Source organism: Micromys minutus (genome assembly GCF_963924665.1).
Source record: "Micromys minutus genome assembly, chromosome: X".
Taxonomy (NCBI): Eukaryota; Metazoa; Chordata; class Mammalia; order Rodentia; family Muridae; genus Micromys; species Micromys minutus.
The window spans coordinates 54,501,722-54,526,018 of NC_137970.1; the positions used below are offsets into that span (position 1 = coordinate 54,501,722).

The following is a 24,297-nucleotide window of genomic DNA, read 5'->3' on the forward strand; positions in this document are numbered from 1 at the left end:
AGTGTGGACATGATGCGGCGGGCTGCCCGAGCACTGCTTGCCCTGGCCAAGGTGGACGAGAACCACTCAGCGTTCACTCTGCATGAGTCACGGCTGTTGAACATCTCCATGTCACCACTGATGAGTTCATCATAGGTTTCACACGTCATTTGTGATATATTGTTTCTGATTGGCTAGTAATTACATCTATGGGACACCTCCCCTCCCTGTGTGTATGAGTGTGTGAAGAACTTAGAAACTGACTATTGCCCTTTATTTATGCAAAACCACTCAGAATCCAGTTTAGCCTGTGCTGTCCAGCCGCTCCCTTGGGAAAGCCTCTCCTGTTTCTCTTTCCTCCCCACCCTCACTCCCTCACACCTTTCTGTTCTTCATCCTCACCTGCTTCCTTCAGGATCTCACCCTATTTGAAAAGACAAAGCTCTGCTTACATAGAAGACTTTTTTTATTTTAACCAAAGTTACTGTTGTTTACAGTGAGTTCAGGGGGGAAAATGGCTTTCCTGGTCCTTGCATCAACGGGATGCCACATTTCATAACTGTTTTTAATGGTTAAAAGAAAAGGAGAAAAATTTAAAAATGCAAAAACAACAACAACAACAACAACAACAACAAAAACCCCCAACAAATCCTGAAGGACAAAGGTGAACGCTGAGCTGTGTGGTTTGACTGCTGAGCTGTGTGGGTTGTGCTCTCCAGAATCTTGCAGGAGCTGAGAAGTTCGCACTTGTGAGCAGACCCTATTTACTTGAGAGGCCTGTGCAGTAGAGTGTAGATCTTTTCATGTACTGTACTGTACACCTGATACTGTAAACATACTGTAATAATAATGTCTCACATGGGAATGAAAAAAATAAGTTGAAAATCAAAACTACTACTATTTGCGCATAGAGGAATCTATATATTAAAAAAAAAATTCTCAAACTCACCAAATGGAGTTAAACAAACTTTTTCAAAATATTTAACAACATTCCAAGATCAAGATATATATATATATAATCAATATTGAAAACATAGATTGCCTTTCTATATGGCGGTGTCAATTGTTGCTTTAAATGGAATAGGAAACAGTTTATTCTGAAGTAAAAATGAGTAACTATGGGATGGGTACTAGAAAAAGGATCCAGATTACTGTGAATTATGTGTTTCATTGTGAAAGAAGTCCCAGGAAATTTTATAGTCACAGAACAACAACAACAAAAAATGTTAAAATCTTTAGACTGGGAAGGTAACCCAACTGCCTGATAATTTCAACAGTAATTTTGATAAATTCATATTCATATTTTTATTTATTTTTAAAAAGCATCTCATGTAGCCCAGACTGGTTTAAATAATAAATAGCCAAAGATGGCTTTAAACCGTTGTTTCTCTTTCCTCCATTTCACTAGTATGTTACCATACTAATTTAGTCAGTGCTGGGGAGTGAGCCAGGCACAAATGTATAGTAGGCAAATATTCAGCTCTTTTATAGGTTTTGAATGCAATATTCATATTTTATGTAAAAGTCACAAAAGCTGGTGAGTCCAGAATAGGTATATAAATAGCTAGTAAGAAAAAAATATTAGGTTAAATATTGGATTAGACAAAACATTTTCAGATATGACATTCAAATCATTAACAACAATAGAAATACATAAATTTGACTTCATTTAAAGTCATCAGAGAAAATAATCAGAAAGTGAAAAGGGGACACAAAATAAGAATGTACTTGTAGGTCGCTTACCTGATAGCTATTTAGTGGATATATGTACTGTTCAACAATTAAAAAATAAACATTTATGAATAAATAATAAATATAATTAAGTATCAAGGAAATACAAAGTGAAAAAAATACAAATATCATACAGATTTAAAATAGGATGTCTTTATCAAAGCCCTTCCCTCAGAACTCAGAAAGGCCCACGGCAGAGGAAGAAGGAGGAAAGAGTGTATGATCTAAGGGGATGGAGGACCCCAGGCAAAAAAGGCCTTCTAAGTCAACTGAGCAAGATAGGAACTCATGGAGAACGAAGCAGCAAGCACAGGGAAGACAAGGGTATATATTAGAGCATCTGCATATGTATTTTAGCTTTCAGTTTGGTATTTCCTGAGTGAGTGAATGAGTGGGTCTCTGCTTCTTGTGCCTACTCTTAGGGCTCATTTTCTTCTTTTTTTAGTTGAACAAGTTTATTTTAAAAACAAAGATAAATGTATGGATTTTAAACATTTTTGCATAAAAGTATATGAATACATTTTTGTTAGTACTTGGTTTTTTTTAAAGGTTTGATACTGTGCATTAAGATCTTACTAGTTACAATGAGCATAAAGTACATGTAAAACAGGATGTAACCTGGAATTAGTCAGTTTTCTTGGTGTGTAAGGATTAAGCATAATGTTTTTTCATTTTCTTTTTTTTCTTGAACTGCATATAGTCTGTGAGTTGTTTCTGGGGTGTTCAGAGCTTTCTGGGGTTAGTATCCAATTATCAGTGACTGCATATTATGTCTGTTCTTTTTTTTGTGACTGGGTTACCTCACTCAGGATGACATTCTCTAGATGCATCAATTTTCTTAAGAATTTCATAAAGTCATTGTTTCTGATAGCTGAGTAGTATGCCATTGTGTAAATATACCACAATTTTTGTATCCATTCATCTACTGAAGGACATCTGGGTTCTTTCCAGCTTCTGGCTATTATAAATAGGGCTGCTATGAACATTGTGGTGCATGTGTCTTTATTGTATATTGGAGCTTCTCTGGGGTATATGCCCAGAAGGGGCTTGTTTTCTTCTGCTGTTTTGTCTTTTCCAACTTGTTGTTTTATCTTATATGTGTTTTGTTATATTTTGTTGTTATCTATTAGAAACTTTTTCTTTTCTACTGAGAGACAAAAGAGGGAGGGATCCAGATGGGAGATAATGTGAGGAGGAACTTGGAGGAGTACAGGGAGAAAAAAAAGAACTATAACCAAGTTATATTGTTTGAGAAAAGAGTCTATTTTCAATAAAATTGGAAAAATATTTAAAAACCCACAAGATATCTTTTAGATTGGCTTATAAACTGATGTAGGGCAAGGGATGCTGTTCAGTGGTAGTATATTTTTAAACACATAGTTCTAATCTCAGCATTTCAGTAAAAGAAAAAAAAAGAAAAATCATAGATTACAGAGGACAAATATCATAGAAAAAAATAATGTTTTTATAGATTGTCCTGAGACTGTTTGTATTTTAATGTTAATTCTACTTCCCCAAGAAGGGCTTCCTAGTCACTTGACTCTAAGTCAACCTTCCCATTTTAATTAGTAAAATAAAGGAAAGCCAGTGACTGGGTGGGGTGAGGGAAGTTGAGAGGGCTGAGAGCTCTGAGGATGTCAGAGATCAGAGGGTGAAGGTTGGGGCAACATGGAGTTTCCCAAGGACCAGCTGGACCAAGGTGATATTAATTGGCATTAAATAGCTATGGACATTAAGGATTTTATAGGTCTAATATCTCATATCGAAGGGCAGTTTGTATCTTTGTCTATTTGATGCAATCTTGTGTAGACAGTTTGTGGATTGAGAGTTGAATATATAAACCTGTATGAAAAGCTATCAGGCTTTAGAGTTGTATTCATGTGGGATTTTGGGGTGCAGAAACACCCCAGGATTGAGGCAGAGAACAGGTGGTAGAAAACCGCCAGGGAAGAAAGTTGCATGGACAAGTTGGGCCGTGTTGGCTCAGACAGAGTGCCAGAGGTACTAGAGGTATGCGGGGCTCCATATCCGAATCGGGCCTGAGATTTGAAACCTCAGGACCGATAGAGAGATAAACAGATTTTTAAAAATTTTTATACTTACTGCAACAGGGTTTGATTTTAAGTTTTTTTCATTAGAATGGGTGCACAGAAGAGAGCATTTGAGAAAAAAAAGAACTTAAATACATTTTCATATTTACAATATAAATGTGAAAGAAAATAATAGCTTTCCTGAAGATAGTTATATTAATATAATATCAGATGGAGAGGGAAGCAAACTGGGGAAGGGGAGAGTTGTGGGGAAGTGGAGATTTGTGATTCTCATCTTGAGTATAATATGAATAGGGTGAAAGACAGGTGTAACTGAAGCTATCTTTTTAGCTAATGCTGACAGAGTTGGGAGGAGAAATAGATTTCCATGCTTAAATATACCAATCACAGACATGTTTGAGAGTGATGTCTAATTGAGTGGCAGACATGGTGATGAATCAGAGAAAGATTTGAAAGAATAGGATAGGCCCAACTCTCCCAAGAGAGAGTAAAGGGAAGCTACTTAAGAGAGAGACAGACAGTAAAGGGAGACAACAGTACAGGACTACAGATGAGTTCATGGAGAACAATACAGTCAAGTTGAGAGGGAGAATTCATGGAGAACAATACAGTCAAGTTGAGAGGGAGAGTACAGAAGCAGGAGAATAAGGTGGCTTTACTGGGAGAGTTTTACAAAGACAGAGTGAAGACAAAAGAACAAGGTAGACACAGGTAAAGACAGAATGAACAAGAGAATGAGAAGGAACCAGAAGATTAGAAAAGATTGCTAGAGTTAGTTTGAGGCCAAGTAGAGTAATTCAATGGCCAAGAGAGGAACCAGATTGAAATAGTTCTCTTGGAAAGGAGTTTTGAGCCAGAACAGCTGGGTTGAACTAGCTTACTCAGCAGTCAGTCTCAGAGGCTAAAAAAAATTGTAGGCCCAAATAAGAATGTAAGGAGGCTAGAAGCTTCCAGGACTGCACCTAGGTGAGCAGATTAAATTAGTTAGCACCCCCAATGATAGTTACTATACAGGAGAATAAAAGATGCACGTGTATACTGGTCACATGATCAGTGTGGTACCGGTTTGTTACTGTTGTCATTTTTTGTTGTTCTGTTTTTTAAATAAACTGTCACACCCTTCAAAAAAAAGATGCATTTATAGAAAACAATTCTAAATGTGTATAATTAAACTCTGAAATAATCTCCCAAATTTAAAAGTGACTTAAACTTATCTAGAATTAATAGTAAGTTTGGTCTACTAAGTGGGATCATGGTTTAAGTTTGAAATAACCTTTGTGTAGAAAAGTAATAACTTTTTAAATACTTAAATATTTTATGGAAGTCATAGTTACTGCATGAAGTTTGTCATATAATAGCAAAACAATTAATACATTTAAATATATAGTTAAACTTTTCTCTTCATTATGCAAGTTCTAGACAAAAGGATCCAGAGTTGGATAACATTTCAGAAGACAGCTCATCTTACTTTTGACTCTTCTTACTATCTTCTTGAACATTCAGTTACATAGTAATTCATAATTCAATCACAATTCAAGTTTAATTTTGGCTGTTATAATTGTTGTAAAAACTTTATAAGTTTATTTTAATTGATGCAAAACCATGAAAGAATGAAATGATTTATGGGATACATCAAGTATTTTAATATATATATGTACACTGAAAAATATTTAAATAAGATCAGAAGTATTTATATTCTTCAGTCTCCTTTATTCTAGAATTTGAATACACTGTATAATACCCCTGGAATTCTTTTTGTTGTTGTTGGTTTGTTTTTTAAATCTTTTTATTGGATATTTTATGTATTTACATTTACTTCCCCCCCTCTTCCATGCCCCTCCCACCTGTCCTTGCTTTAGTGAAGATGCTCTCACTCCCAACTACCCACTCCCACTTTTGAGTCTTGGCATTCCTCTACACTGGGAAAACAAGCCTTCACTGGAATAAAGGCCTCTCCTCCCATTGATGTCAGAGAATGCTATCCTCTGCTACATATGAAGCTGGAGTCATGGGTCACTCCATGTTTACTCATGTAGTGGTGTTTTAGTCCCTTGGAGCATTGTGGGGTGGGGAGGGGAGGTTGGTTGGTTGATATTGTTGTTCTTCCTATGGGGTTGCAAATCCTTTCAGATCTTTTAGTCCTTTCTTTAGCTCCTCCGTTGGGAAACCTGTGCTCAGTCCAATGCTTAGCTGCAAGCATCCTCATCTGTATCAGTATGGTTCTGACAAAGAAAGCCTCTGAGGAGACATCCATATTAGGCTCCTGTCAGGAAGCACTTCTATCTTGGATTTATTTTGTAGTTTTGTTGTTCCTCTGAGGTCTCTGCTCAAGGTTCCAGCCTGAGTTCCTATATTTTCTTCCCTCAGTGATGGATTCTTACCTAGAAATGTGAGCAAATAGATACCTTTCCCCATAGTTGCTGTTGATAATGCTTTGTTACAACAACAGAGGAGCAAACTAAGACCTCAAGTTTTAAGAAATTAAAAAAAATCTATATATGTTTTCAAGCACATATCACAGTGAATCTGTGAATTGCTCTGAAATCTGTAATGACCTCTTCCCTTATGTCTCTAGTTTTATTAATTTGTGTTTTTGTTTTGGTTAGTTTGGGTATGTCTTTGTTAACTTTGTCCAATGAATTGATTTTCTCAGACAATTTTTATTGACTGTATTTGTCTGTATACAGGCCACACTGTTGTTGTTTCTTTGTTCTGCAATACTGAGTCATATAGTTGGTAACTGTGCTTTAGTTTTCATTTTCCCCCTGTGTTAACTTCCAAAGACAAAAATCACCCTGAACAAGATCTTAAGATCTCCATGTTTTATGAAGAAGCACACAGGTTTCAGTATGCATGCAGCAATATATGTGCATGTCTTATTGTATACTTTCAGAACTATATTAGTTATTTAAAAAACCCCATGAAAATCTCACCAGGAGATTTTTCACTTACATTTTTGGTTAGTCTTTCTCCCCTGTCCCAACTAGTATTGTTGCCTCAGGAGGTACAATTTTAACAAATTGCTGTTATTTACTTTTAAAATAAATGCACAGGAATAGGCTGTTTCCCACTGTGTGAGATCTGTGTCAATCAAATAAATTAGAGCCCTGTAATAGTGTTCATGAGGAGCTGGTACTCTGGTCAAATAATGACAATTATGTGAAAAAGGCATTTGAGGGGAGGGCTTGGTCAAACCCTCTTTAATCTCTTTAGTGTTTGTAAGGCTGGGTATTTTTTTTTACAATTATCATAAATACACATTGTTGGATTTTAAGTCTAGTATGGAGTGAGGAAAAGTAGGATGAAAATAGGGAAATTAAAATGCAACAAAGACCATTGTTCCTATTAAAGTTTAACCAATTATCCTGAATAATTAAGCGCTGCTCAGACTATTTTAAGCCTGCATGTATTTGCCAATATTATGATGAAACGGATATTGATAATTGTTTCTAGTGTTCTTGTTTCTTTGGAAAAATATTTTATTTTAGGAGATGTATATACTGTTACTGGAGAAGTATTATAAATACCTAGAGATTTGACATACAAAAGCCATTTCACTCATAAAGTGTTTTAGTAATGCGTTTCAAACTTGACTTTGCAATGCAGCACTATACACAATAAATACGTTATTTAAACTAGTGTGCAATTGAACTATGTACTATAAACATTAAACACTTATTTAGATTTTTAAGAAGTCATTAGTTCAAATATGTTTATAAACCAGGAGGAGACTGTCTTCCACAGGCAGTTAGGAGGAGGCTCTCTTCTGTACTGGGTGGACCTTGAACACTAGGAGATCTCAAAGCCTGCCTACATAGTGACACACTTTCTCCAACAAGGGCACATCTGTTCCAATAATGCCGCACCTCCTTAGAATGCCACTTTCCATGGGCCAAGCATATTCAAACCACCACATTATACTCCACAGTCTTGTTCAAACACTTGAGTTTATGGGGACTGTACTTCCCCACATCATAATGCAAAATACATTTAGTCTAACCTCAAAAGTCTCCATTGTCTATTACAGTCTTAACAATGTTTAAAAGTCCAAAGTTCAAGGTCTCTTCTGAGGTTCAAAGAGTTGATATTGGCAGGAGTGGAGCTGCTCCCTAGCCATTTCCATACCTGTTTTAGAACATGTAACTATGACATCCCTCTAAGAGAGAAACATGGTAATCATTCAGGTAATGTAGAACCTGGAGCCCTTCTCCATGTAAATAGAGTATCACTAAAATTTCAAGCTAAGCTAAGAAAACACCTACCCCTAAATCTCATCCCCATTCTCCAGTATTTATATAGTCCTTGTCCACAAAGAATAAAGTATACAAGTTATTTCACTGAGGGTTGTCTGAGAGTGGCTGTTTTTATTGAGCTGTAACACTTAGGGAAGAATTTTCTCTCCTGAAGCATTCATTGCTGGACCTTGGACTCACCTGGTTGGCCAGGTTCATGTTGCCATGACTACCATTTGTACTGGTACAGTTTTTACAGCTGTATCTGGGGAGAGACCTGAGACCTTGGCTATCTTTCTTGTGAAGACTCCAAACCTCTTTGCTTCTCTTCGAAGAGCTCTAACACTCCCAGCATTTCTGACAAGTCCAGAACCTTTTGGATTTTATCTGAACAGGATATGCATTGTCCTTTTGGCAGACAGTGAAGGGCACATGAAGAGTGACTCTGGTATACACCTAACACTGACCCATGGTCTCTATACACATATACATGAATGTACAAACCCCTGCCTAAATAAACCCTCTAGTTCAGTGAAAGACTCTATCTTAAAAAAAATAAGTTAGACAGTGAGATAGGGGAGTTAGGAGGACTGGTGCGGTAGGGGTGGAGGTGTAATATATGGGGACATCATATTTGGGACTGGGGAGTAGGTTTGAGATGAGGAACAGTCAGAGAGCAGACCAAGAGGGGTAACTACTGGACTATAAAAAAAAAGTTTAAAGAATAATAACAATTAAAAAAGCAAGAGATGAAAATACAGTGTAGAGAAGAAATAAAATATTTTGGTCTGAAAATTTTGGGATTCACATAATAAAACCATATTAGAAATTATATCATGTGATGACCTATTTTCAAATTGACATTTGAAACACTTATTTAAGAAAATTTGATTTTATGTTGTTTTGTTGCTGTGTGCTTACTACTAAAAGCACAATTACTTAAGTAACATTTTCTGTTTCGCTCCAAGTTTTGTAAATTCACTCATTTAATTGTACCTTAATACTGTTTGTTTATTGCTTTTCCTCTCACTCTCACTATATGTTTTGAAAATTGATTCAAACTCAGAAAACAATCTGCATACATGCTGTGATTTGTAAAGCATTGGCACAATTGCTAGACTATTTTACCTACTGTGTCACCTAGTGGACAAAAGTGGAAACTGTGAACTTATTCTCAAGGATGAAATAACTGAACTTAGCCTTGCATCTATTTTTCTTCCCAGTTGAACATTGGAAATTTAGACAAGGGAAAACATTAAAAACCTTTATATCAAGATTAATATATTTTCCCCAATTAACTTATTTTACCCAATTTTGTCTTATGTTGATACTGAAAACATTTTTTTTTCTGTTTTTCATAATGAAATAAACTTTGGGTACATAAGTAGAGAAGACACACATTTCAGTCGTATCGTAACAGATATTATTTATTGAATATTTACATTGTACCATTTCATTTAACTGTTTAAAGGTTTAAGGCATTACTATGATTATTCATTGTATAACAAATGGAAGATTGTTGAAATGAAATGACATTCTCACAGTTGGTAATTTGGGAAGAAGTAGAGCAAAAGTTTTAAGCTGAAAATTTTGACTCCAAAACAGGTGGTCTTAAATATCAGGCTTTACTCATTGCTCTGTTTCTGGGGGAGGTTAAGAGAATAAAAACAAACAAACAAACAAATATGAAATTTGATGAATGGAGATATAGATTTAGAAGCAACACTCCAATTTATAATTTGTTCCTTAAACTGTTTTTCGGTAAAAGACAGGGAAATATTTTTTACACTTTTTTCCATATATATGATTTTTTAAAAATTGTTTTACTTATTTACATTCTAAATATTGCCTTTCAAGAGTTCCCCACTCCATCCTGCCTTTCCTTTGCCTAACCTCACCCAACCTCACCTCACCCCCCCCCCTGCATTCCCCTTTCCTGGAGCATCAAGTCACTACAGGATTAGTTGCATCCTCTCCCAATGAGGCTCTACAAGGAGTCCTCTGTTACATTTTATGCATGAAATTAATGTGTTAATTTGTTGTCTAATAAGTAAAACATGCATGAAATAGAAAATAAACATTGATTCATAGCAAAATTTCTTCATTTACTTTTCAAATAGAACCGGCAACAATAGTTTTTTACATGTGCTTTCTTAGCCCTCCTGTGGGGGAAATCTTTCTTCTTGACTGATGAATTTATTTATGAGTTTCATCTCATTTTAGGAGTGATGAAAAGTTGTTTGTTCATAATAAAAAGTTTTTGATATAGTCTGTCCATCGTTTTTCCTTTTTAGAATAGTTAAATCAAATCTAATATAACCTATCATCCTTTGTAGGGCTAGATTTGTGGACAGATATTGTGTAAATTTTTATTTGTCCTAGAATATTTTTGTTTCTCCATCTATGGTGATTGAGAGTTTTGCTGGATATAGTAACCTGGCCTGGCATTTCTGTTCTAATATAGTCTGTATGAAGTCTGTCCAGGATCTTCTAGCTTTCATAGTCTTTGTTGAGAAGTCTGGTATAATTCTGATTGGTCTGCCTTTATATGTTACCTGTCCCTTTCCCCTTACAGCTTTTAGGATTCTTTCTTTGTTTTGAATATTCAGTGTTTTGACTATTATGTGTCAGTAGGAGTTTCTTTTCTGGTTCAATCTATTTGGAGTTTTGTAGGCTTCCTGTGTGTTCATGGTCATCTTGTACTTAAGGGTAGGGAAGTTTTCTTCTCTGATTTTTTGAAGGTATTTACTGTGCTTTTTAGTTGATATTCTTCACCCACTTCTACACCTATTATCCTTAGGTTTAGTCTTCTCATTGTGTCCTGGATCTCCTGGACATTTTGGGTTATAGCTTCTTATTTTTTTTTTTTTTATTTTTCATCCTCTCTCATGGTTTTGTTATGTTTTTTATGTTGTCTTCAGCCCCAGAGATCCTCTCTTCTATTTCTTCTAGTCTGTTGGTGATGCTTGCATCTTGAGTCCTGATGTCTTTTTTTAGGGTTTCTATCTCCAGGGTTGTCTCTTTTTGTGCTTTCTTTATTGTTTCTTTTTCTGTTTTCAATTCCTTTACCTGTTTGGTTGTGTTTGTCAGTATTTTTTTTTGAGTGATTTTTAAATTTCTTCTTCTTTTTTTTTAACTATCAGTATAACCAATCCTTTTAATTTTGATCTCAAAATTGGCAGAAGCATAATTCAAACGTTAAATTTAGCTTTTTTAAAACTTTATTTTAAAATACAAAGATAAAAGAAAAAAAATTAAACATTTTTGCATAAATGTATACAAATGCAATTGTGTCAGTGTTTGGCTTTTTTTTAATGTTTAATACTCTGCATTAAGGTCTTACTAGTTACAATGAGGAAAAAGTACATGTAAAACAGGAGGTAACCTGGAATTAGTCAACGTTTTCTTGGTGTGTAAGGATTGAGCATGACATTTTTTTTGTTTTGTTTTGTTTTTTGTCTTTTGTTTTGTTTTGTTTTCTTTTTTTTCTTGAACTTCACACAGTCTGTGAGTTGTTTCTGGGGCAGTCTGAGCCTCTGGGGTTAGCATCCCACTATCAATGACTGCATATTATGTCTGTTCTTTTGTGACTGGGTTATCTCACTCAGGATGATATTCTCTAGATGCAGCCATTTTCTTAAGAATTTCGTTAAGGCATTGTTTCTGATGGCTGAGTAGTACTCCATTGTGTAAATGTACCACAATTTTTGGATCCATATATCTACTGAAGGTCATCTGGGTTCTTTCCAGCTTCTGGCTATTATAAATAGAGCTGCTATGAACATTGTGGTGCATGTATCTTTGTTATATATTGGAGTGTCTCTGGGGTATATGCCCAGAAGTGGAATAGCTGGATCTTCAGGTAGTACTATGTCCAATTTTCTGAGGAGTCACCAGACTGATTTCCAGAGTGGTTGTATCAGTTTATAACCCCACCAACAGTGGAGAAGTGTTCCTCTTTCTCCACAACCTCGTTAGCATCTGCTGTCATCTGAGTTTTGGATCTTGGCCAATCTGACTGGTGTGAGGTGGAATCTCAGGGTTGTTTTGATTTGCATTTCCCTGATGGCTAAGGATGTCGAGCACTTCCTTAGATGTTTCTCAGCCATTCGATATTCCTCAATTGAGAACATTTTGTTTAGCTCTAGGGCTTCTATTTGTTTATGTGTATTCTCCTGTCATTGTTTAAGTGAGTTATCCACGTGCTCAGGAAGGAAATTTCTTATAGGTTTTAGGGTATTTGATGGCAGGCAGTAATTTCTGATTACAGTGACTCCATTCTGTCTCTGTGGTCTCAGGTGGGAGAACTCTTGTGAGGCTAGTCTAAGAGCTCATCTCTGTGCAGATGGGTCCTGACCTTGATGGTGGTCACCTGGTTCTCTCACTGGGCTGGAAAGGACTGTATCTGAGAGTGCACCACCCTATCTGCCCACAAGATCTCCAGGTGTTCCTTCCCCAGACAACCCGTGAGGGTGTGTGGCAGGCTTAAGACTTACCTTGGGCTCATGTGGGAGAGTGCTTGCAAGACTTCTCTGGGGTCTCAGTCGTCTGTGGGCAGGTCCTGATTCTTGATGTTTTGTTCTTCTTGAAGACCAGCCTTCATCTCTGGTGATCTGATAGGTGACATGGTAGTAGTTACATATTCTTGTATCCATTGAGGCCTGTTTTGTGACAGAATATATGGAGAATTTTGGAGAAGATACCATCAGCTTCTAAGAAGAAGGTATATTCTCTTGTTTTAGGATGAAATGTTTATTTATAGATATCTGTTAAATCCTTTTGGTTCATAACTTCTGTTACTTTCCCTATGTCGTTGTTTAGTTTCCGTTTTCATGATCTGTCCATTGATAAAAGTGGGGTGTTTAAGTCTTGAATTATTATTATGTGAGGTACAATTTGTCCTTTGAGCCTTAGCAAAGTTTCCTTGCATGAATATGGGTGCCCTTGCATTAGGATCATAGATGTTAAGAATTGAAAGTTTACCTTGGTAGATTTTTTTGATGCTTATGACATGTCCTTCCTTGTCTTCTTTAATAACTTTTGGTTGAAAATCAATTTTATTCAATATTAGAATGGCTACACCAACTTGTTTCTTTGGACTATTTGCTTGGAAGAAATTTATTGTCAATCCTCTTATTATAAGGCAGTGTCTGTCTTTGTCTCTGAGCTGCATTTCATATAAGCGGCAAAACGCTGGGTCCTGTTTATATATCCAGTCTGTTAGTCTATGTTTATTAAGGAATTAAGTTCATTGATAAGTGATTCTTGTTTTCTGTAATTTTTGTTGTCAGAGATACCATTAAGTTTGTGTAGCTATCTTTTTCTGGGTTTGTTTCAAGAAGATTGCTTTCTTGCTTTTTCTAGGGTATAGTTTTCCTCCTTGTGTTGGAGTTTCCATTATCTTTTGTAGGGCTGGATTTGTGGACAGATATTGCATAAATTTGGTTTTTCCATGGATTATATATGTTTCTTCATCTATGTTAATTGAGAGATTTCCTGGCTATAATAGCCTGGGCTGGCATTTTTGTTCTCTTGGATTCTGTGTGAGATCTTCCCAGGATCTTCTGGATTTCAGAGTCTCTGTTGAGAAGTCTGGTGTAATTCTGATAGGTCTTACTTTATATGTTACTTAACCCTTTTCCTTTACCACTTTTAGTATTTTTTTCTCTGTTTTCTGCATGTGGTGTTTTGATTATATGTGACTGCAGAAATTTTGTTTCTGGCCCAAACTATTTTGAGTTTTTTAGGCTTTTTGTATGTTCATGGTCATCTCTTACTTTAGTTTAGAGAAGTTTTCTTTTATAATTTTGTTGAAGGTATTTGATGGCTCTTTAAAAGTTGGGAGTCTTTGCTCTCTTCTATACCTAGTATCCCTATGCTTGGTCTTTTCATCTTGTCCTGGATTTCCTGGATGTTTTTGGTTAGGAGCTTTTTGTATTTTACATTTTCTTTGACTGTTGTGTCAATGTTTTTTATGGTATCTTCTGCACCTGAGTTTCCCTCTTCTACCTTTTGCAGTCTGGTGGTGATGCTTGCGTTTATGACTACTTATTTCTTTTCTAGGTTTTCTATCTCCGGGTTTGTTTCCTGTTGTGATTTCTTTATTGTTTCTATTCTCATTTTTAAATTCTGGGTTGCTTTGTTTAATTCCTTTACTGGTTTGCTTGTGTTTTACTGTAATTCTTTAAGAGATTTTTGTGTTTCCACTTTAAGGGCTTCTACCTGTTTACCTGTGTTCTTCTGTATTTTGTTAAGGGAGTTATTTATGTCCTTCTTAAAGTCCTCTATCATCATCATGAGATGTGTTTTTAAATCTAAACCCTGCTTTTCTGGTGTGTTATAGTATCCAGGACTTGCTGTGGTGGGAGAACTGGGTTCTGATGATACCAATTATCCTTGATTTTGTTGCTTGTCTTCTTATACTTGCTTCTAGCATCTGGTTATTTCTGGTTTTAGTTGGTCTTGCTGTCTCTGATTGGAGCTTCTCTCTCCTCTTGGCCTGTGAGCCCATGCTCTTAGTTGCATCAGCACTCCTGTGATAACAACTCTCTCTGGGTGGATTTGGGGATGGGGGGCTATGGGACAGCCTTAGCTCATGGGTACCGATGGATACTCAAGGATACTGCCTCTTGCTACTCAGTGGTTTCAGTGTCCTGTGCACTCCTGGTGGTGTCTCTTTGGCCAGTTATTGGAGCAAAAGTGGTGGTCTCACCTATGAGATTAGGAGCTACAGCACTGGGTGACCATTTTTTTTCCAGGTGTGATCTAGGTATGGAGGGCTGTGGTACAGCCTTAGTTCTGGGATGCAAATGGAGACTGGAAGCCTGTTTTATTCTTTTATAGGTTTTAATAGACATGGTCTAATTGCTGTGAAGATACAACATGACCACAGCATCACCTATTAAGAGAAAAATTCAATTTCAGAAGTTTGGTCCAGGGCAGGAATCATGGTACCATATAGGCAGACTTGATACTAAAAAAGAAACTGAGAATTCTACATCTTGATCCTAAGGCAGAAAACTGTCATACTGGACAGAAGCTTGATCATAAGAGATGTCTAAGTTTGCTCCCTACAGTGCCCACAGGTCCTCACAAAAGGCCATACCTAGTCCAAGAAGGCCAAGCCTCCTAGTAGTGCCCCTTCCTTGTGGGTGAGTATTCAAACAAGTGAATCTATGGAGGCCATGCATATTCAAACCACCACATAGGTGTTTGTTAAGTGTGCAAGGAATCTCCCAAAATAAAGACCATTCATGCTTTATTCTATGCATGTTAATTTCATATAAATTTTATTTGATGCTAGAGTTACTTAAGACCTATTTAGATTTGCCTTCCATGTTAGTTTTTTTCTCCCATCTTATAATAATTTTAATTATTTTAGTCCATGGTTGCTTATCTCTTTTGTATTGGGCCTGTAGTTCATGGAATAATGTGTGGCAAAAAGAAAGCTACTCACTCCATGATGCATGGGAGACTAAGATAGGAAAAAAAAATCTAGTTTCCCAATATTCCCTTGAGGGGTATGCCTCCAATTGACTACCTTCCTTAGACCAGACCCCATCTTACAAATATGCTAGTACCTTCAATACCACAAGCTGTCAATGAAACATTTAATGGTGCATGGTAGTTAGTACAGAGACTCACAACATGCCTAGAATAAGTGACTGTGAAATACCCAACTCTAAATGAGATATGTATATTATCTTCTACCCATAAGACTTAGGTGCTATGGAGGAAGATGGGGTTGAAAAATTATAAGAGCCAAAGGTTAGAGAGGAACAACATGAAAGATTTTCTGGACATGACAGGGGTTTTGTAGTAATAAACTGACACTGGTTGTAGTTGCTTGCACAAGACACATATGAGATCAAATCAGACAGAGTGCCAGCCTAGGTATGGAAGGGGCATATGAAGAGGCTTCCACCCCTAGCTGAGGAGCTGTTAGAAGTTGATTGCTGTTGGGGTAAGAGAATTAGTGGCCTCTGATAGGGTGACTACATGTCCATGGGTGGCCCTATACACATGCTAATATTTACAAAGATGAAAACCATGTTTATTGTTTCTCTATTCATAACAGAAAGAATATGGATGGAGTCCACTTAGATATCCATCGAAAATGATAAGATAGTTGAAGTGGAAAATTTTTGGTTTAGAAAAATACAAGCCTACATATGATGGAAACCCTATACACCTATACACATACTCATTGAAATTTTATTCAGCCTTAAAAAATGAAAATAGGGAAATTTCAGGAAATAAATGGTGCTTGAAAATATATTAAATGTTGGAACTCAGATTCAGAAATATAAATACTGCATGCTTTATTTCATATGTAAATTCTAGCTTCCATTTTATGTTTGTGTATTTACATAGGAGTGAATGTGTATAAAGCTCTTGAAACTAAAAAGGACACATGAGAGAGGAAAAAGAATTCCTTAATATAATGTACATCATATGAAAGTGGATAGGGACATACTTAGTAGGATAGGTTTACTGAATGGATAGGTTGAAGTGGTAAGAGAATCTTAGGGGATTGAGCAGAGCTGAGAATGGGGGAGATGATCAACCAAATGGACAATGTATTATAAAGCTTTAAGGAAAGTTGATAATTGGTTAGATAGTTAAACATGAATTTAAAAAAAAATGAATTTGAATGGAGTTACCCCGTGTGGGTGGATAAAGCTGTTTTTAGCAGCTACAGGACATATAAAAGTTAAGCATTAATGAAGCTGGAGGATACCTTTCTAGTAGTTAGTCTTCATAGGGTCAAAAGGTTTGCAAGCTACTAGAAAAAATTGTCCTGAGAAGTCTTACTTAGATGCCGACTTTGGGTGTAAAAATTGATATGTTTATAAAAAGAAAAAGAGGAGGGATGTGTTCTATGGAGGTGTAGTCAGGTATGGGAGAAAGGGGTGCTTCCACGGGCCTATACAGAGGCATCCCTTCCCCTTGAAGGACAAGCCACATGACTGTATAGTATAGAATAGTTTACTTAGGAAATTGGGGGGTTAGGAGAGTAATGGAGACAGAGAGAGGCAGAGAGAAAGAGTAGAGTAGAGTAGAGAAGTAGAGGTCGGCCATAAACATGTGGAGGGGGAAAGGAAGGGACGAGAGGATATAGCAGGAGCAGGAAGGCAAGAGGAAGAGATCAAGAGAGGAGGGGACAAGTAACCAGTTTTATAGTGTCAGGCATATCTGGCTGTTGCCAGGTAACTGTGGAGTGGACCACACCTGGCTGTTGCCAGGTAACTATGGGGCAGAGCTCAGACAGAATGCTAATAATAATGACTATTTAGGAAAGGTACCCAGTGGTGCAATAGTGTCAAGTATATTACAGGTGTAAGTAACTGCCTTTTGATTGGATTTGGGGTCCATTCCACAGGAGATAATTTATACATGCTAATAAAAACTTAACCAAAAGCCTATGGATGAAGAGGTCATATGCTCCACTGGTGAAGTAACTGTTGCTCTGCAAATAGACACAATCTACCCATCAAATCACATTGTAAATAACTATGTTTGTGATTAGAGATTAGTGCTGCTGTCACTTTGTGAAGCTTCTTTATGCAATGAGAATTGCAGAAACTAACAATGAGTTTCAGTGCTGAAAAATAAGTGAATATTACATGACGAGTACATTTATTTATATCTTTAGTGCTGGGGGAACACTGCTTAAAGAAGTGTGGAAAGAACCTAAGGGCTGGCAGAAAGATGTGAAACACTGGCTTTCAGTCATGATATGGCTGTTGCACTCTTGAACTCCAACAACTATGATTACCTGCATAAGATTTATAAAACATGAAGCCCATCCATACTCTGTCACAAGGGGGTGGTGCTTATGGGATCTCATGCCTCCCTGAGGGTTTATATTCTTTAAACATGGTATATTCGCCACAGAGGTGCTGCTAGTCCTGTGGAACAAAAACAAAAACACTTTTGCATGCTTATGTAAGCAGTCTTAGTGAAACTTACCAGATCACTACTATAAAATAAATAAAAAGTAAATAAGGCATAAAAGGGGTACTAGTTAAGATGAGTAATGCGATTAGTCAGTGTTTGTAGGGGACAAAAAAGTAACAAGGGGCAAGTAGAATTGAAATACATTAAGTACATGTATGAAAATGTAATGTGCCAGACATGATGGCACATACTTTAATTCCAGTAGGGTCAGGGTCGGGGTCAGGGTCAGGTAGAGTGGGTCTGGGTCTGGAGGGGAGGGGGAGAGGCGGAAGTGGAGGCACAGCCACTGGATGGATCTCTCAAGAGTTCCAAGACAGCCTTGTTTCTGTGTAGAAGAATGAGCATGCAAGGTAAAGTTAGCGGATGCTGTGTGTCACAATCAAAGTGTAGCATTACACCCTGCATGGAAGTTTCTTAAGATTAATAATGTTCTTAATGGAAATTTTTTAAGACTCAGGGATTAAATAATTCAGAACCTTTAGGAAATCCCTGAAACTGGCCAGATATAATAATTCCTCCTTCCCTGAGTAGTTATAGAGGCATAAGTTGAGTTGCCTTAAAGTGGTAAAGACCTGTTCAGAGGCCTGGAAGGGGCTCAGACAAACTGAGTTGTCTGGAAAAGACACTCCAACCTGTTCAACTGTCTGCCTTGCAAGATGCTGCTGTGAGCTTGAGGTTTCCAGGGTTCCTGGATCATCACCCATACTTGGGTGACCTTTGATGCTGCCTCTGTCTTTGAGTTCTTGCAAATAACCCCAATAAACTCATTGATTCACTGAGCTTTGCCAAATCTATGTAAGAGATGAAAGAGAAGCTAATCAACAGTATTAAGCATGGCTCTTTGCTTCCTGTTAGTGGCTTAATGTGACTAGTTGCTTCAGGCACCTGCAGTCTTAATTTCCCTACCATAATGTGTTGTACCCTTGAATGGTAATCCAATCCCTACTTTCTCCCTTGAGTTACTTTAAGTTATTTTATCAGAACAACAGGAAAAATAAAAAGACTAAGACACCAGGTGCCTGGCTGCTAGCCATCTCATTAAAATGCAATGGATTCTCAATAGATCTAAGTGAAAACTGGGAACAAATCACACTCAACACCAACAGGAGACACTGGAATATAATCATGCTGAGTCACAGTTTGTGATCAATTTTACCTTATCAAGTTCAAAAGGACAGTAATGTCTCCAATGTTGGTCATGCTTAATTAAGTATTGGCTTTTTCTTTTTTGTCATTCTGCACTGGTGGTTTGATTATTCTGTAATAAATCTGAGGAGCAATTTGATGTGTAAAAAAATAAACTTAATAGAAATCCAGGTATAATAGCATATACTTGTGATCCCAATTCTTGAAAGTCAAAAGCAGAAGTACTATGAATTCAAAGCCAGCCTCAAAAAAAAAAAAAAAAAAAAAAAAAAAAAAAACCAAAAACAACAACAACAACAACAAAAACTGTCTCAAAAATGATTGAGAGGAGAAACTATGTTGGAAAGGATAAAATACTTAGGATACCTCACTGTATCTTTATTTACAATCCCAGAAAAACAACACTTACCTGGTTGGCTAAGTAGTACCTTCAGCAATATGTTGACTAAAAATTGTAAAATTAGGAATCTTGGTTTTCCTCAATTTGGTAAGAATGTTATATGTGAGTTTATTGTAAGGCTTTTTATTATATTGAGTCATGCCATTTCTAGATCTAACATGTTCAATATTTTTAGTATGAATGCATTTTTAATTTTTATCAATTTTTTCTGTGGGTAGTAAAATAATTATATGATTCATGTGATTTTATCTTATTGCTGTGTTGCGTCATATTTACTGATTTATATAAGTGGACCATCCTTGAATCAATGGCATTAATTCCAGTTCATCAAAGTTAACATTTTAGTAAGCCTTTAGTTTCAGCTTATTAGTATTCTTGATGAGATGCAAAGCTCAAGAAAATAATAATATTAAATCTAATGGTATATTAGCAATTTTTCTCATGCCAGGAACAGAGTGCCTTATAGAATGTGTTATGAGAACTCTGTCCCTTTCTGATTTTGAAATAACATGAGGACTATTGATCTTTGTCTTTCTGTAAATGTTTGCATTTAGTGGTAAAAAATTCTAACCATGTGCTTTTCTTTGATGGCAGACATTTTTAGTACTGAGTCAACTTCATTACTTATTATTTTGATGAGATTTTGCATTTTTACATGACTAAATTTTTGTGAGGCATATGCATACATATATTTGTCTCTTTTATCCAGAGAGTAGATTTACAGGGATAGTTATTATAATCATTAATTATCATTTTTATTTCTGCATTATCTGTTGTAAGTTCTCCAATTCTTGTCTCTGGTTTTTATTTTATTTCTGTGACTTCTGTCTTAGTTTAGCCAAGCATTTTTTCTACTTTCTTTTAAGAGCAAGGTCTCTGTTTAATTGATAACTCATACGGTTTATTTTTGTCATTATTTCTCTCTACTATGTATTCTTTCTTCCTTTTTATTAATTTTGGATTTAATATATTTGCCTTTTACGTTCTTTAAATGCAACAATACATTTTTATTTGAGGGCGTTTTGTTTTTCTGTTATAAGCAATAATTACTATAGATTATTATACAAATTACTTCTCCCTTAATGCTAATTTTCTTCTATCTCTTTTGTTTTGTTATATTGTGTCTTTACTTTCTATTTAAAAAATAGTATTTTTCTTTATTTAGTCCTTTACTAATTGTCTTCTCAGGTTCATACTTTTTGATTCTATGCATTTATATTTGATATTATTCTAAATAAAGTATATTGAGTTATATTTTGTGGCTAGTCACATAGCAACTGATGATGGGAAAACATATATTTAGAAGAGGATGGGTGAAATAGTCTATAGTGTTGGATAGGTCTTTTCTTCAAGCAACGTAATTATTGGTATTTACACTCTGAATGGGACATGACAATTTGTTAATTGTTTCTTTTCTCCTCATGTGTTTGTGTGTGTGTGTGTGTGTGTGTGTGTATACACACACACACATATATGTGCTTATAGCACTTAGCACACATTTACTCATATATATGCTTGCATGTCTACATGGAAAGCAGATATAAATGTCAAGTATTTTCCTCATTCATATCTTCATTTTTATTTATCTACTTATTTTGAGACAGAGTCTATTACTTAATCTGGAGCTCACTGATTTGCTAGACTGGTTAACTAAAAAGCCCACAAAATTCTCCCTTTTCTCTCACCTCTGTACTGGGATTCTGAAATTACAGGTAAACATTTCTTTTTCATGAGTCCAAAATTCATATACTAGGGCTGGATAGATGGGTCAGTGCTTAAGGACACTGGCTGCTCTTCCTAAGCACCTTAATTTGGTGTCCAGCACCCTTGTCTGGCAGCTTAAAACTGCCTATAACTCAAGTTTCAAGGGACCTGACACTTTCTTCTGGCCTTTATTGGCATTAAGGATGTGGTACACAAACATCCATGCATGCAGACCCCACATACACATGAAATGAAATGAAACTTTAACAGAATCCAGTCCTTAAATTTACCAATTGAGCTATTTCCTCAGCCTTTTTTTTATATGTGAACACACTTTATTTGTTTCAGTGTTTATTTAGACCATATACTTACATGAAGTAACAATGTGATACAAAACTACTTTGAAATGGATGTTTTTACTTTTGGGTGGATCCTTCTCTTCCTAAGGTTAGGGTTAGGAATGAGTTTCTTTATTTTAAGAGCATGTAGGGTTGCAGCTATAGCTTGTCTACCTTCACCAAGCTTTCTCCTACTAAGTTTTTTAAGGCCATCAAATGAAGTGTCCAAAATCTCTTTGTCCTGGCTTTCCAAAGATTCAGTCTCCAAACTGTCTGTGGGATCTTGGGTTCTCTCTGGAAGCCATGGCACATTTAAGCTGGGCACCCTGGGAAGGATGACTCCCACTTCATCAGCAATGTTCATGATGTTCTTTCTGAAGCCCAAGGCTAGCACACATTATTTTATTGAAGAACTTTATTTTATAAAACAAAGATAAATGTACAAATTTTAAACACTTTTGCATAAAAGTATACGAACACATTTTGTAATTGCTTGGCTTTTTTTTTTAAGGTATGATAGTGTGGATTAAGATCTTACTAGTTACAATGAGCATAAAGTACATGCAAAACAGGATGTAACCTGGAATTAGTCAAAGTTTTCTTGGTGTGTAAGAAGTAAACATAATGGTTTTTTCTTTTTCTTTTCTTTTTTTTCTTGAACGTCACACAGTCTGTGATTTGTATCTGGAGTGTTCAGAGCTTTCTGGGGTTAGTACCCAATTATCAGTGACTACATATTATGTCTGTTCTTTTGTGACTGGGTTACCTCACTCAGGATGATATTCTCTAGATGCATTCATTTTCTTAAGATTTTCATAAAGTCATTGTTTCTGATAGCTGAGTAGTACGCCATTGTGTAAATATACCACAATTTTTGTATCCATTCATCTACTGAAGGACATTTGTGTTCTTTCCAGCTTCTGGCTAATATAAATAGAACTGCTATGAACATTGTGGTGCATGTATCTTTGTTGTATATTGAAGCATCTCTGGGGTAAATGCCCAGAAATGGAATAACTGGTTCTTCAGGTAGTACTATGTCCAATTTTCTGAAGAATTGCCAGACTGATTTCCAAAGTGGTTGTACCAGTTTACAACCCCACCAACAGTGGAGAAGTGTTCCTCTTTCTCTGCAACCTCACCAGCATCTGCTGTCATCTGAATTTTTGATCTTGGCCAGTCTGACTGGTGTGAGGTGGAATCTCAGGAGAGTTTTGATTTACATTTCCCTGGTGGCTAATGATGTCAAGCACTTCCTTACGTGCTTCTCAGCCATTTGATATTCCTCAATTGAGAACTTTTTGTTTAGCTCTGTACCCCATTTTTAATAGGGTTGTTTGGTTCTCTGGTGTCTAGCTTCTTGAGTTCTTTGTATACCTTGGATATTAGGCCTCTATCAGATGTGGGGTTGGTAAAGATCTTTTGCCAATCTTTTGGCTGCTATTTTGTTTTCTTGACAATGTATTTAGCCTTACAGAAACTTTGCAATCTCATTAAGTCCCATTTGTCAATATTTGACCTTAGAGCACAAGCCATTGGTGTTATGTTCAGGAAAATTTGCCCTATGCCTATGTGTTCTAAGATTTCCCTACTTTCTCATCTAATAGTTTCAGTGTACCTGGTTTAATGTGGAAATCTTTGATCCACTTGCACTTGAGCTTTGTACAAGGAGATAAGAAAGGTTCTATTTTCATTCTTCTGCATGCTGAGTGCCAGTTGGACCAACACCATTTGTTGAAGAGGCTGTCCTTTTTCTACTGAATGTTTATAGCTCCTTTGTTAGAAATCAGGTGACCATATATGTGAGGACTCATTTCTGGATCTTCTATTCTATTCCATTTATCCACGACTAGCACACATTTTAAGCCAATGACTGGAGTGATTCTCTCACTCAGCTGAGGTACCTGACAGTCAGGAACAGTTATGCTTAAACTAAGTTGAATCAGGTGTGAGGTGATAATGGCTGGCTTGACTGATGCACACACCAGCACCAGGAGCAGTTCCTTCCTCTCCAGAGCTCTGGTGACTTCAGTAACATCAATGACCAGCTGTTTCCTGACTTGTACATGTGTCCACCCTGACACTTGCAGATTCTTATGGGGCTAAATTGGATCCCCACTAATCTCAACATCTGGCCCGTATCTTTGCTCTTTTATAAATGCTGTTTTTCCCCTTTTCTTCTTATCTTCAATTTTATCTTTGAGTATTATTATATAGAGTGTACATATTCTCTCTGGTGCTCCAGGAAATAACATAAGGGTTGTTCAGTGATTTCATTACAAGTAGAAGTCTAGTCTTCTGAATAGATCCTCTCTTTGGTACCCGAGGGGCTGCAGCCATCTTGAAAACTAGTTAGATGCTCTGCAACCAAGGGACTGCACGATTGGGATGCAGTTCTCCGATTCAAAAGAACCTCAAGGAACAGTCAGTAGTGACCTTAGTTGAGAGGGTCAGGAAAAGAAGTCTCTCTGGAGAAAATGATCAATAATAACTGCTATCTAAAGAATTCATTTGTTTCCCAATGTAGGGGAATGTCAAGTCAATGGGGTAGGGAGGGTGATTAGGAGGGAGTGCACCTTTGTGAAGACGAATGGAGGGATGGGGGATGGGAGCGGGGGGGGGGTAACATCTCAAATGTAAATACAGAGTATTTAATAAAAAATAAATTAAAAGTAAATGAATTCCTTCCGAAGGAAGCAGACAGCGAGGGATCCCAGAAGCATCTTAAAGTAAGTTCAGTGTCATTTGAACAGAGA

General features: G+C 36.5%; 1 pseudogene across 1 annotated transcript; it reads right to left on the bottom strand.

Moving 5' to 3' along the window:
• Positions 1-346: 346 nt before the first annotated feature.
• On the bottom strand, positions 347-23,881 carry LOC308414962 (ribonuclease P protein subunit p38-like; annotated as a pseudogene). Its single transcript has 4 exons — positions 23,389-23,881; positions 21,624-21,928; positions 12,490-12,654; positions 347-403 (listed from the first exon to the last, which is right to left on the bottom strand). The product of its transcript is annotated as a ribonuclease P protein subunit p38-like (transcript).
• Positions 23,882-24,297: the final 416 nt, after the last annotated feature.